The sequence below is a fragment of the Mus musculus genome, chromosome 12 (assembly GCF_000001635.26).
Source record: "Mus musculus strain C57BL/6J chromosome 12, GRCm38.p6 C57BL/6J".
Classification (NCBI taxonomy): domain Eukaryota; kingdom Metazoa; phylum Chordata; class Mammalia; order Rodentia; family Muridae; genus Mus; species Mus musculus.
Genome location: NC_000078.6, coordinates 11069064 through 11079495, shown reverse-complemented (window position 1 = coordinate 11079495; position 10432 = coordinate 11069064). Strand labels below are relative to the sequence as shown.

Here is a 10432-nt window from a genome sequence, read left to right as displayed (position 1 = left end):
TGGAGAATACCTCTACCCTCTTTGACCTTCACAAGATGAGAAGCTGTCCCTTTTACACTCAGGCTGTGACACCACTGGTCCGGCTGGGGAGTCATAGGCAGTCAGGGGTATGTGAGATCACTTTTACCTTCAAGCCTAGTGGTTATGCACATGCATAGTGAGTCTGTGCATTTGTGGTCATTAAACTGCAACTGAAGTATGGAATGGAGTTAGTGAAGTATGGAATGGAGTTAGTGCTTGATTGTGAAGTATATCTCTCATTTTTCCAGCGACACCCCTTCTCCTCTAGCTATTTGGATAAGGGAGGAGCTCACAGCCTAAATTCACTTTATCATTGTTTCAGAGATAAAATACCCACAAAGCAACGAGAGAGAGAGAGAGAGAGAGAGAGAGAGAGAGGGAGAGAATTTATCTTACCTCACTATTCTAGGTTATAGCCTATCACAGCAGGGAAGTCAGGGCATCGAGGAATTTCAAACAGCTATCCACAGCACATCCGCAGCCATGAACAGAGCATGAACACATGCATTCCTTCTCTGCAGCTTAGTTTCTTTCTCTATACAATTCAGAACTTAGATTCCTGAGAGAGGTACTGACAACTTAAGGTCGTGTCCGCCTACATCGGTTAGCTTAATCAAAACATGCTTCTAACCCCTGAAGCCACACAAGTCTCCTCACTGAAACTCTTCCAATATGATTCTAGATTGTGTCAAGTTGACAAAGCGAACTACTACACTTGGGCAAATTTTGGTTGAGTTAATATGTAATTTATTTCAGGAAATCATACCTTTAAAAAATATGCAGAATCAGGAGAGGGCAACTGGATTGAGAGCACATCAGGAAACATCCTATGTCTAAGGAAGGGCTTTGGTGGGCACTGCTTAGGTGTGGCACACGGAGAAGGGATGCAATTAGGAGCTCATTTGAGAGGACAATGAGTGTGGATGGAAGCCTTTGCTTCTAAATGTGGGGAAAGAGAGGGAGAGTTTCAATAAAGAAGATTTCAGGGGAGTCTTTCCCTATGCCCAGTAGACTGATTCTGCTTGAAGTTCCTTCTACAGTTTACCAAAGTTCCACAAAGTTGTTTGAGGTCTTGTCTTTGCAGTTAGATGACTTCATGTATTACATGGGCAGAGAGGTAGAAGCACGGCTCGAGGAAGCCCAGACACTCTGCTCTTCAAATCTATGCCGATGTCTGGATTGTTTCTCTGCTTTGTTTCTGGCTGGATCTTAGGGTTGGCACAGAGCTTCCTAGGATTGCAGGGTACGAGTGGAACATCAGCAGAGCAATTTTAAATAAACACATCCATCAGCCCTTTCTGAGCTCAAAATAAAATTATAAGCTGTCAGAATTGGAAAGCTTTGCAGAATCATTTAGCATTGCACAGATGAGGAACCTGAGATATACCGAGGGCATATCATAGGACGTCACACCACTTCTTGGAAAAAAAAAAAAAAACCAAGATCTTGATATTCTTAATTCCTAGGGCAAAGTGATCTTCCCTTTTTGTGCTTCTCATGAGTTCTGCTCACATTCTCAGACCTAGAGTCTCAGTGGTGAATAGGAAACACTCTGTACCTGCTGAGATTCTTTTGGTTGTAAACCAATCAACAAACAAACAAGTGCTTCGAGCTAGCAAAAGCTTCAAGAGGGATTCATTAGAGAATTTACTCTGGGCATCACACAGATGAAGGCGACAGATCCTGATCCCTGAGTGACCAGGGCTAAGCATCTATGCTCTGGGAGGCGAATGTTGTGATTGCCTCCAGCCATTGGGGTTTTGAGATCTATTTTATTCATGGGGTTCTTTAAAAATAATTTTCTTGCTCTTATTAAAAATTGTTAACTTAAAACTTGTTAAAGAATCAAACACACTCTAATGGGTCTGGGGACCTGAATCAGTAGGTAAAGTGCTTGTCAAGCTGAGAATCTGAGTTCAAATCCTCAGAAGCTGAGAGCAGTAGCTCACCTAGCCTGTTGTGTGTGATAGTAGTCAACAACAACCCATCTCAAACAAGGTGAAAGGCCAGGATTGCCACTCAAGGTTGTCTTCTGACCTCCACAAGTGTGTGCAGGCTTGGGGTTGCAGACATAATACAACACAACACAATACAATACAACACAGCACAATACACACACACACACATTAAATGTGAAAACTATTGCAATGATTCTTATCTATTCAAAATTAAGTTAGGAATTTTGTGGGTAACAGCACGTCTGCCACCATGCAGATTAAAATTAATGTCTATGAATGCAGTATTTGTGACTTACAAAAATTCCTGTGTTTGAGCCCTGACTCACAGTGCTACTATGTTGCTGTTGATGAGGCCTTTTGGAGACAGATAGGACCTATGGAACTCAGGAGAGTAGGGACCTCATGATAGAATTAGTGTCTCTGTAAGAAGACAGAGAACTTTGCATTTCTCTTTGGCATGGGAGGACACAGTGGCAGTCTGATTCTATCAGCAGCTTAATCTTGGACCTCTCCATAGACCCGTGATGGATTAATGTCTGAAATGAGCCACATGAGAGGGTCACTTCATGAGTGGCTGGTTTGCAAGCTCACTGAAGACATGGGTGTCAGGAGGCTGCAACACATGTTTCTGAGGGACTTGTCACTAGCTCCCGTCATTCCTGATCACTGAGCAGAACCAGTTTGCAGGTAAGGAGTGGTTAACTTTCTATCCTTACTCTGGCTGGCTGGTTGGCATTTGCAGCTGAGAGTGCTGTGAGCCTCCATGGGCAGTACAAACTGTTCAGGGAAGCATTTAGGCTGATGGATTTCTACAGAAACCCTGTGCTCATCTCTCACTTTAAAGACTTGCATCTTCCTTTGATGCTACCCTGCTTCTGCTTCTATTTCCTTTGAATGGAACTCCATGCAGAAGCCGACCCATGTAGGGCTCCTCAGAGCTTATTAAATGCTTTGCTGAGGTAACTCAAGTTGGGATTTCACCCAGTTTTTTTCTCTATTTAACTTCAAAAGCCTATCACTGAGCTTCTCGTTATAAAGCACATGTCTTACACTCCATGTCTCCGAGCAGCCAGTGTAAGGAACTTTGACCAACTCTTGCCTGCTATATATCTCATAAATCCTAAACACCACTATAGAAAACAGGTTCTCACAAGTACAGAAACAGAGGAGAGTTGAGCATCTAGATCCAGGGTGAATCCAGGAGTTCCTATGTTTGCACTGTGTATCATGGCCGTGTAATGAAATGCAATCTACTAATGACCCACTGGGTACTTGCCTTGTATCTTTTAAAGGGATATCTGTGCATCACACATTAATCAAACCAGAATCACTTGCCTGGATTCTACTGAGGATTCCAAATAATCTTTTTTGTGAGAAGCATGTCTCTCTCCCTTTATCCTAGCTTCTATTCCTAGCCATCACTTTGAGCTATTTGTTTGATTTCAGGGATGACTGGTCTTTGGAAATTTTTTTTCCTGCCCTTCCTCCATTAAAGCAAGTAATTTCAAGCTTGCAGCATTTATGAATTATAGAATTCTTCCATTCAGATAGATCTTCATAGGATATAACTGCTAGGTTAGGAGAAGGCCACTTTAGAAAAATCTGACATCGGTAGAGTTACGTGTTTGTGAAAGCGAGGGTGTCTTCCTCAAGAGTTTAGACACGTATATATGCTTCCTTTCTTGGAGTTTTACAGATGTCAGTCATTTCCTTCCATTATACCTTTGGAGTCCAGTTAGTAGAAGTAATAGAATCTTAAGATCATTTTGTTTCTGTTAAGGCCCAGTGATTTGTTTTTTTTTTTTTTTAAATTAGCATTTTCTTTTTTTTTTCGATTTTTTATTAGATATTTAGCTCATTTACATTTCCAATGCTATACCAAAAGTCCCCCATACCCACCCACCCCCACTCCCCTACCCACCCACTCCCCCTTTTTGGCCCTGGCGTTCCCCTGTACTGGGGCATATAAAATTTGCAAGTCCAATGGGCCTCTCTTTCCAGTGATGGCCGACTAGGCCATCTTTTGATACATATGCAGCTAGAGTCAAGAGCTCCAGGGTACTGGTTAGTTCATAGTGTTGTTCCACCTATAGGGTTGCAGATCCCTTTAGCTCCTTGGCTACTTTCTCTAGCTCCTCCATTGGGAGCCCTGTGATCCATCCATTAGCTGACTGTGAGCATCCACTTCTGTGTTTGCTAGGCCCCGGCATAGCCTCACAAGAGACAGCTACATCTGGGTCCTTTCAATAAAATCTTGCTAGTGTATGCAATGGTGTCAGCGTTTGGATGCTGATTATGGGGTGGATCCCTGGATATGGCAGTCTCTACATGGTCCATCCTTTCATCTCAGCTCCAAACTTTGTCTCTGTAACTCCTTCCATGGGTGTTTTGTTCCCAATTCTAAGGAGGGGCATAGTGTCCACACTTCAGTCTTCATTCTTCTTGAGTTTCATGTGTTTAGCAAATTGTATCTTATATCTTGGGTATCCTAGGTTTGGGGCTAATATCCACTTATCAGTGAGTACATATTGTGTGAGTTCCTTTGTGAATGTGTTACCTCACTCAGGATGATGCCCTCCAGGTCCATCCATTTGGCTAGGAATTTCATAAATTCATTCTTTTTAATAGCTGAGTAGTACTCCATTGTGTAGATGTACCACATTTTCTGTATCCATTCCTCTGTTGAGGGGCATCTGGGTTCTTTCCAGCTTCTGGCTATTATAAATAAGGCTGCTATGAACATAGTGGAGCATGTGTCCTTCTTACCCGTTGGGGCATCTTCTGGATATATGCCCAGGAGAGGTATTGCTGGATCCTCCGGTAGTACTATGTCCAGTTTTCTGAGGAACCGCCAGACTGATTTCCAGAGTGGTTGTACAAGCCTGCAATCTCACCAACAATGGAGGAGTGTTCCTCTTTCTCCACATCCACGCCAGCATCTGCTGTCACCTGAATTTTTGATCTTAGCCATTCTGACTGGTGTGAGGTGGAATCTCAGGGTTGTTTTGATTTGCATTTCCCTGATGATTAAGGATGTTGAACATTTTTTTCAGGTGCTTCTCTGCCATTCGGTATTCCTCAGGTGAGAATTCTTTGTTCAGTTCTGAGCCCCATATTTTAATGGGGTTATTTGATTTTCTGAAGTCCACCTTCTTGAGTTCTTTATATATGTTGGATATTAGTCCCCTATCTGATTTAGGATAGGTAAAGATCCTTTCCCAATCTGTTGGTGGTCTTTTTGTCTTATTGACGGTGTCTTTTGCCTTGCAGAAACTTTGGAGTTTCATTAGGTCCCATTTGTCAATTCTCGATCTTACAGTACAAGCCATTGCTGTTCTGTTCAGGAATTTTTCCCCTGTGCCCATATCTTCAAGGCTTTTCCCCACTTTCTCCTCTATAAGTTTCAGTGTCTCTGGTTTTATGTTAAGTTCCTTGATCCACTTAGATTTGATCTTAGTACAAGGAGATAAGTATGGATCGATTCGCATTCTTCTACACGATAACAACCAGTTGTGCCAGCACCAATTGTTGAAAATGCTGTCTTTCTTCCACTGGATGGTTTTAGCTCCCTTGTCGAAGATCAAGTGACCATAGGTGTGTGGGTTCATTTCTGGGTCTTCAATTCTATTCCATTGGTCTACTTGTCTGTCTCTATACCAGTACCATGCAGTTTTTATCACAATTGCTCTGTAGTAAAGCTTTAGGTCAGGCATGGTGATTCCACCAGAGGTACTTTTATCCTTGAGAAGAGCTTTTGCTATCCTAGGTTTTTTGTTATTCCAGATGAATTTGCAAATTGCTCCTTCTAATTCGTTGAAGAATTGAGTTGGAATTTTGATGGGGATTGCATTGAATCTGTAGATTGCTTTTGGCAAGATAGCCATTTTTACAATGTTGATCCTGCCAATCCATGAGCATGGGAGATCTTTCCATCTTCTGAGATCTTCTTTAATTTCTTTCTTCAGAGATTTGAAGTTTTTATCATACAGATCTTTCACTTCCTTAGTTAGAGTCACGCCAAGATATTTTATATTATTTGTGACTATTGAGAAGGGTGTTGTTTCCCTAATTTCTTTCTCAGCCTGTTTATTCTTTGTATAGAGAAAGGCCATTGACTTGTTTGAGTTTATTTTATATCCAGCTACTTCACCGAAGCTGTTTATCAGGTTTAGGAGTTCTCTGGTAGAATTTTTAGGGTCACTTATATATACTATCATATCATCTGCAAAAAGTGATATTTTGCCTTCCTCTTTTCCAATTTGTATCCCCTTGATCTCCTTTTGTTGTCGAATTGCTCTGGCTAATACTTCAAGTACTATGTTGAAAAGGTAGGGAGAAAGTGGGCAGCCTTGTCTAGTCCCTGATTTTAGTGGGATTGCTTCCAGCTTCTCTCCATTTACTTTGATGTTGGCTACTGGTTTGCTGTAGATTGCTTTTATCATGTTTAGGTATGAGGCCCAGTGATTTGTAAAGATCTTTTCCCATGTAGTTTCCTCATTAGTTTGGGAAGATAGACTAAGGAGGGGAGGTTTCAATCTCTGATGTCTGTGGCCTGATACAAGGTTGGGTTGCTTTATTTAGAAGACTGTAGTTCAGTCGTGACTGAGTCATTACAGCCCTGTATTGATGCTTTCCTTCTGTTGTTCTTGGATCATTAACAATGGGATTCTCTCTCATTACTGGGGGATTCACTGAGTAACAAACTTTCATTAAACAAGATGGAGAAAAGCACAGCTAGGAGACAGAGGATAAAAAAAAACCCCAGATTTTGTTTGGTGCTGGTTTTTAGAGATACATTTTCATGTAGTTTCAGGCTGGCCTCAGGCTTGCAATGTAGCTAAGGCTAACTTTGAACTCCTAATCCTTCTATCTCTACATCCCAACTGCTGAGATTATACATGTGTGACATCATTAACCCTTTTTGCTCTGACACATCTGAGTCAGCTCTCGCTCCTTTACTTTACCTTGGACAACAAAGACCGTGGTTATGGATGCCTTCCTTTGAATTAAGCTTTATTATTTGTATCTGAAAGAGTCCTACCTGGTACAATTGATAAGCATTTTGTCATGGAAGCAGTTTTCTTAAAAAAAAAAATTGGTTCAATTACTTGTATAATTCATTTTCCTCTTGTCTTTGGATGTTAGCCAGTCTACTGGTCTGCAGAGTGGATAGTAGTTTGAACACTCACCTTCTATGTAGGGAAACGGACGGGAATTTCAGAAGGATGAGGAGGCCTGCTACTTGACTTTCTAGGTAAAGTACAAGACAGTTAAATTTAAGTTTCAGATAACTCAATACGGGCCGTATTTACGATCTCAAGTTAATTGCTCATCCAAAATTCAAATCTAAATGTCACGTGTTTTCCCAGGAAAACTTAATCTCCTTAAATGACTGTATTTTTTTGAGTATGTTTGTTGTGGCTTAGGTTTGAAATGGTCCATTAGAGGCTCACATGTTTGAGTGTATGGTGGCACCATTGGGAAGTTTGTGGACCCTTCAGCAGGTGAGCCTTGCTGAAGGAAGTAGATCACTTAGGGTGAGCCTTGATATTTTGTAGCCAGGGCTGACTTCCTGTTCATTCACCTTCTGTGTTACATGCAGAACGTAACCCGACACCCGTTCCTGCTGCCGTGCCATTTTACACTGTGATGGACTACACTCTTCACGGAACTATGAGGCAACGTGTCAAGTATCTTTCAAACTTAACAGTGTATCTTACATTTTTAGTGGTTCAACCTGGCTACCTTATCCACCACCCGACCTAATTATTTGCTTGCTCCAGATGACAAGATGCCTACGTTTTAGTTTGCAATGATTCATCCTATCTTCTTCCTCCATAGTCAAAGAAGAATGCCTGTGTTCAGGATTCAGATTTCACAATGGGATATTTGGTAGCCTGTGTCAGCGGGGAAGGTATCCCTTGTAGAACTAACAATTTAGGAGGGTCTCTTGCTGGTTGGACACTGAGAAGAAGCCTCATATCTCTTTAACTCAGTCATTCTTATATGAAGTGGAGCGATTTCACTTGTTTTCATTCTAGAAAGAAAGAAACTGAGAGCCCCAAAGGTTATTTGCTTTAAAGACTCCAGGTTAGCTTGAGTCTAAACCATGCTTATAGTTTCTCGAGAGAGAGGATGGGGCCTGGTGTCTCCTTATAGATTGCATTCCAGGGCTCAAAGACAGAGGACCAGAAAGACAATGGCTGCTTTTGGACCAGAGAACCTGTGATCCATACTTTCTGCCCACATGCAGCTGGGGAGAGTGGATATTTTGACCAAGTTTCTCTTCTGTGCTTTTCCTTAGGATGTTAATTAAAGTGAGACAGATGGTTCTCAGATGATGAAAAATGTACAAACTCATTCGTGATTAGAGAAATGGAAATGAAATCCCACAATACTTCTTCTCATGTATCAGATGAACAGTGATTGGATGCTCACAGTCATCTATAAGATGCAACACAGGGCCCCCAATGGAGGAGCTAGAGAAAGCATCCAAGGAGCTGAAGGGCTCTGCAACCCTATAGGTGGAACAACAATATGAACTAACCAGTACCCCCAGAGCTCATGTCTCTAGCTGCATATGTAGCAGAGGATGGCCTAGTCAGCCATCACTGGGAAGAGAGGCCCCTTGGTATTGCAAACTTTATATGCCCCAGTACTGGGGAATGCCAGGGCCAGGAAGCAGGAGTGGGTGGGTAGGGGAGCAGGCGGGGGGAGGGTATAGGGAACTTTCGGGATAGCATTTGAAATGTATATAAAGAAAATATCTAAAAAAAAAAAAAAAAAAAAAAGAAAAAGAAGAAGTGAAACACTATATCCCATTAGCAGGAAGGGCAGGGTAGTTACACATGCTGCTAGTCAGATGCACCTGGAACAGGTCACAAGTCAAGAACTTGGCAACACCACATATAACTATTTGTATATCTGTTCTCTCTCTCTCTCTCTCTCTCTCTCTTTCTCTCTCTTTCTCCTCTCTCTCTCTTTTTGTGTGTGTGCACACATGCACACTCATGTGAGAGCATACCCATGAACACATGTATGCATGTGCACATATGCACATGTCTTTGCTTGTTCCTGTGCATCTGTGTGGCGGTCAAAGGTAAAAATGTTAGGGGTTTTATACTGTCACTTTCCACCTTAATTTTTAAGGGAGCACCTCTCACTGAACCTAGAATTTCCTATCTTGTGTAGACTCCCTGTCCAGTGGCCACCAGGGATCTGTCTGTCTCTCTCCCATCCCTGTCCCGGGGATATGGGGGTACAGGAATAAACTGTGGTGCCTGGGTTTCATGTGGGAGTTGGGGTTCTGAACTTAGGTTCTTGTGCTTACACAACAAGCACATTCCCTGTAGAGCTGTCTTCCTTTATCCACCTTTATTTATGGTTTGACAAATCAAACTCACTCAGAAATGCAGCTTGAAAGATGAGCATTGATTTTTTTAAATCATAATAAAGTTTTCAGCAGTAAGACACTGACCTCTGGTTTAATTAATAATATTGTACCAATGCTAATTTCCCACATGTATAGTCATATTTTTGTGCTTTAGTAAAATGCTAATATTTAGGCAAGCTTGGTGAAGGTTTGTTTATTTACTTTTTAATGTTTCTGCCAATTTAACATTATGCCAAAAGTAAAAAGTTAAATAATAAAACAAAGCATATTTGCCCTCACCAGATGTGGCGCATGATCATGCTCAGGATTGGGAAAACCATGAATGAAAAAGCTACCCAAATTCCATTTAATTGGGTCCAGTGGATTTTGGAGGGAGGGAGGGATGTGGTTGACCAGGGAGTGGAGTTTGGGGAGTCTCCTCTGTGGGAAGGGAGAGTGGAGAGGAAGCAGGCAGTTATCAGACATAATATTGCTGTAGCTTATTGTACGGTAAACTTGCCTAGACAACTGGTTCCAAAACAAGTCTGAGATGGATGTTCTTGGAAGCAGCTCCATTATTTTAAAGTCTCATCTTATGTATTTGAGAGATTTCTTGTCCTTTTCTAAGTCACAGGTTATTTGTGTTATATATTCAAATGCCTGAACCATCAAAACAATATGCAATCCCTCTAGTTCTGTGGCATTTTCAGTCCTACAGCTAACATAAAAGCTATGAAATACTTAATTTGAATAATATGGGTTTCTTTTCTCCCATATGATTTGTTCAAAATGCAATGCTCTTAGTTTTAAATATATATAGTTGACAGGTGGGTCAGGGTGTCCTCAGTCAGGGTGACTTAGGTGTTTTTATCATTCCTAATTGGAAAAGACAGATTACCTGCCCTTTACTGCCCTTCTGAATTATTTTTTGCCAGAGCTGGGCTTTGGATTGCAGAGATAACTCACCAAAACATTAAATCCTTGATCCTATGGTGATAGAATGAATTAATGAGTGTGTGGGGACTTTTTTTTTATCAGATATTTTCTTTATATACATTTCAAATGCTTTCCCGAAAGTTCC

The 10432-nt window shown here is 41.4% G+C and overlaps 1 long non-coding RNA gene across 1 annotated transcript in view; it reads right to left on the bottom strand.

Annotated features, from left to right (window-relative positions):
* Positions 1 to 754: 754 nt before the first annotated feature.
* 7420701I03Rik (RIKEN cDNA 7420701I03 gene) overlaps positions 755 to 10432 on the bottom strand; it is a 30929-nt gene continuing 21251 nt past the window's right edge. Inside the window, exon 3 of the long non-coding RNA NR_045860.1 lies at positions 755 to 1251. This is a non-coding gene — a long non-coding RNA (RIKEN cDNA 7420701I03 gene). The remainder of the gene's footprint in view (positions 1252 to 10432) is intronic.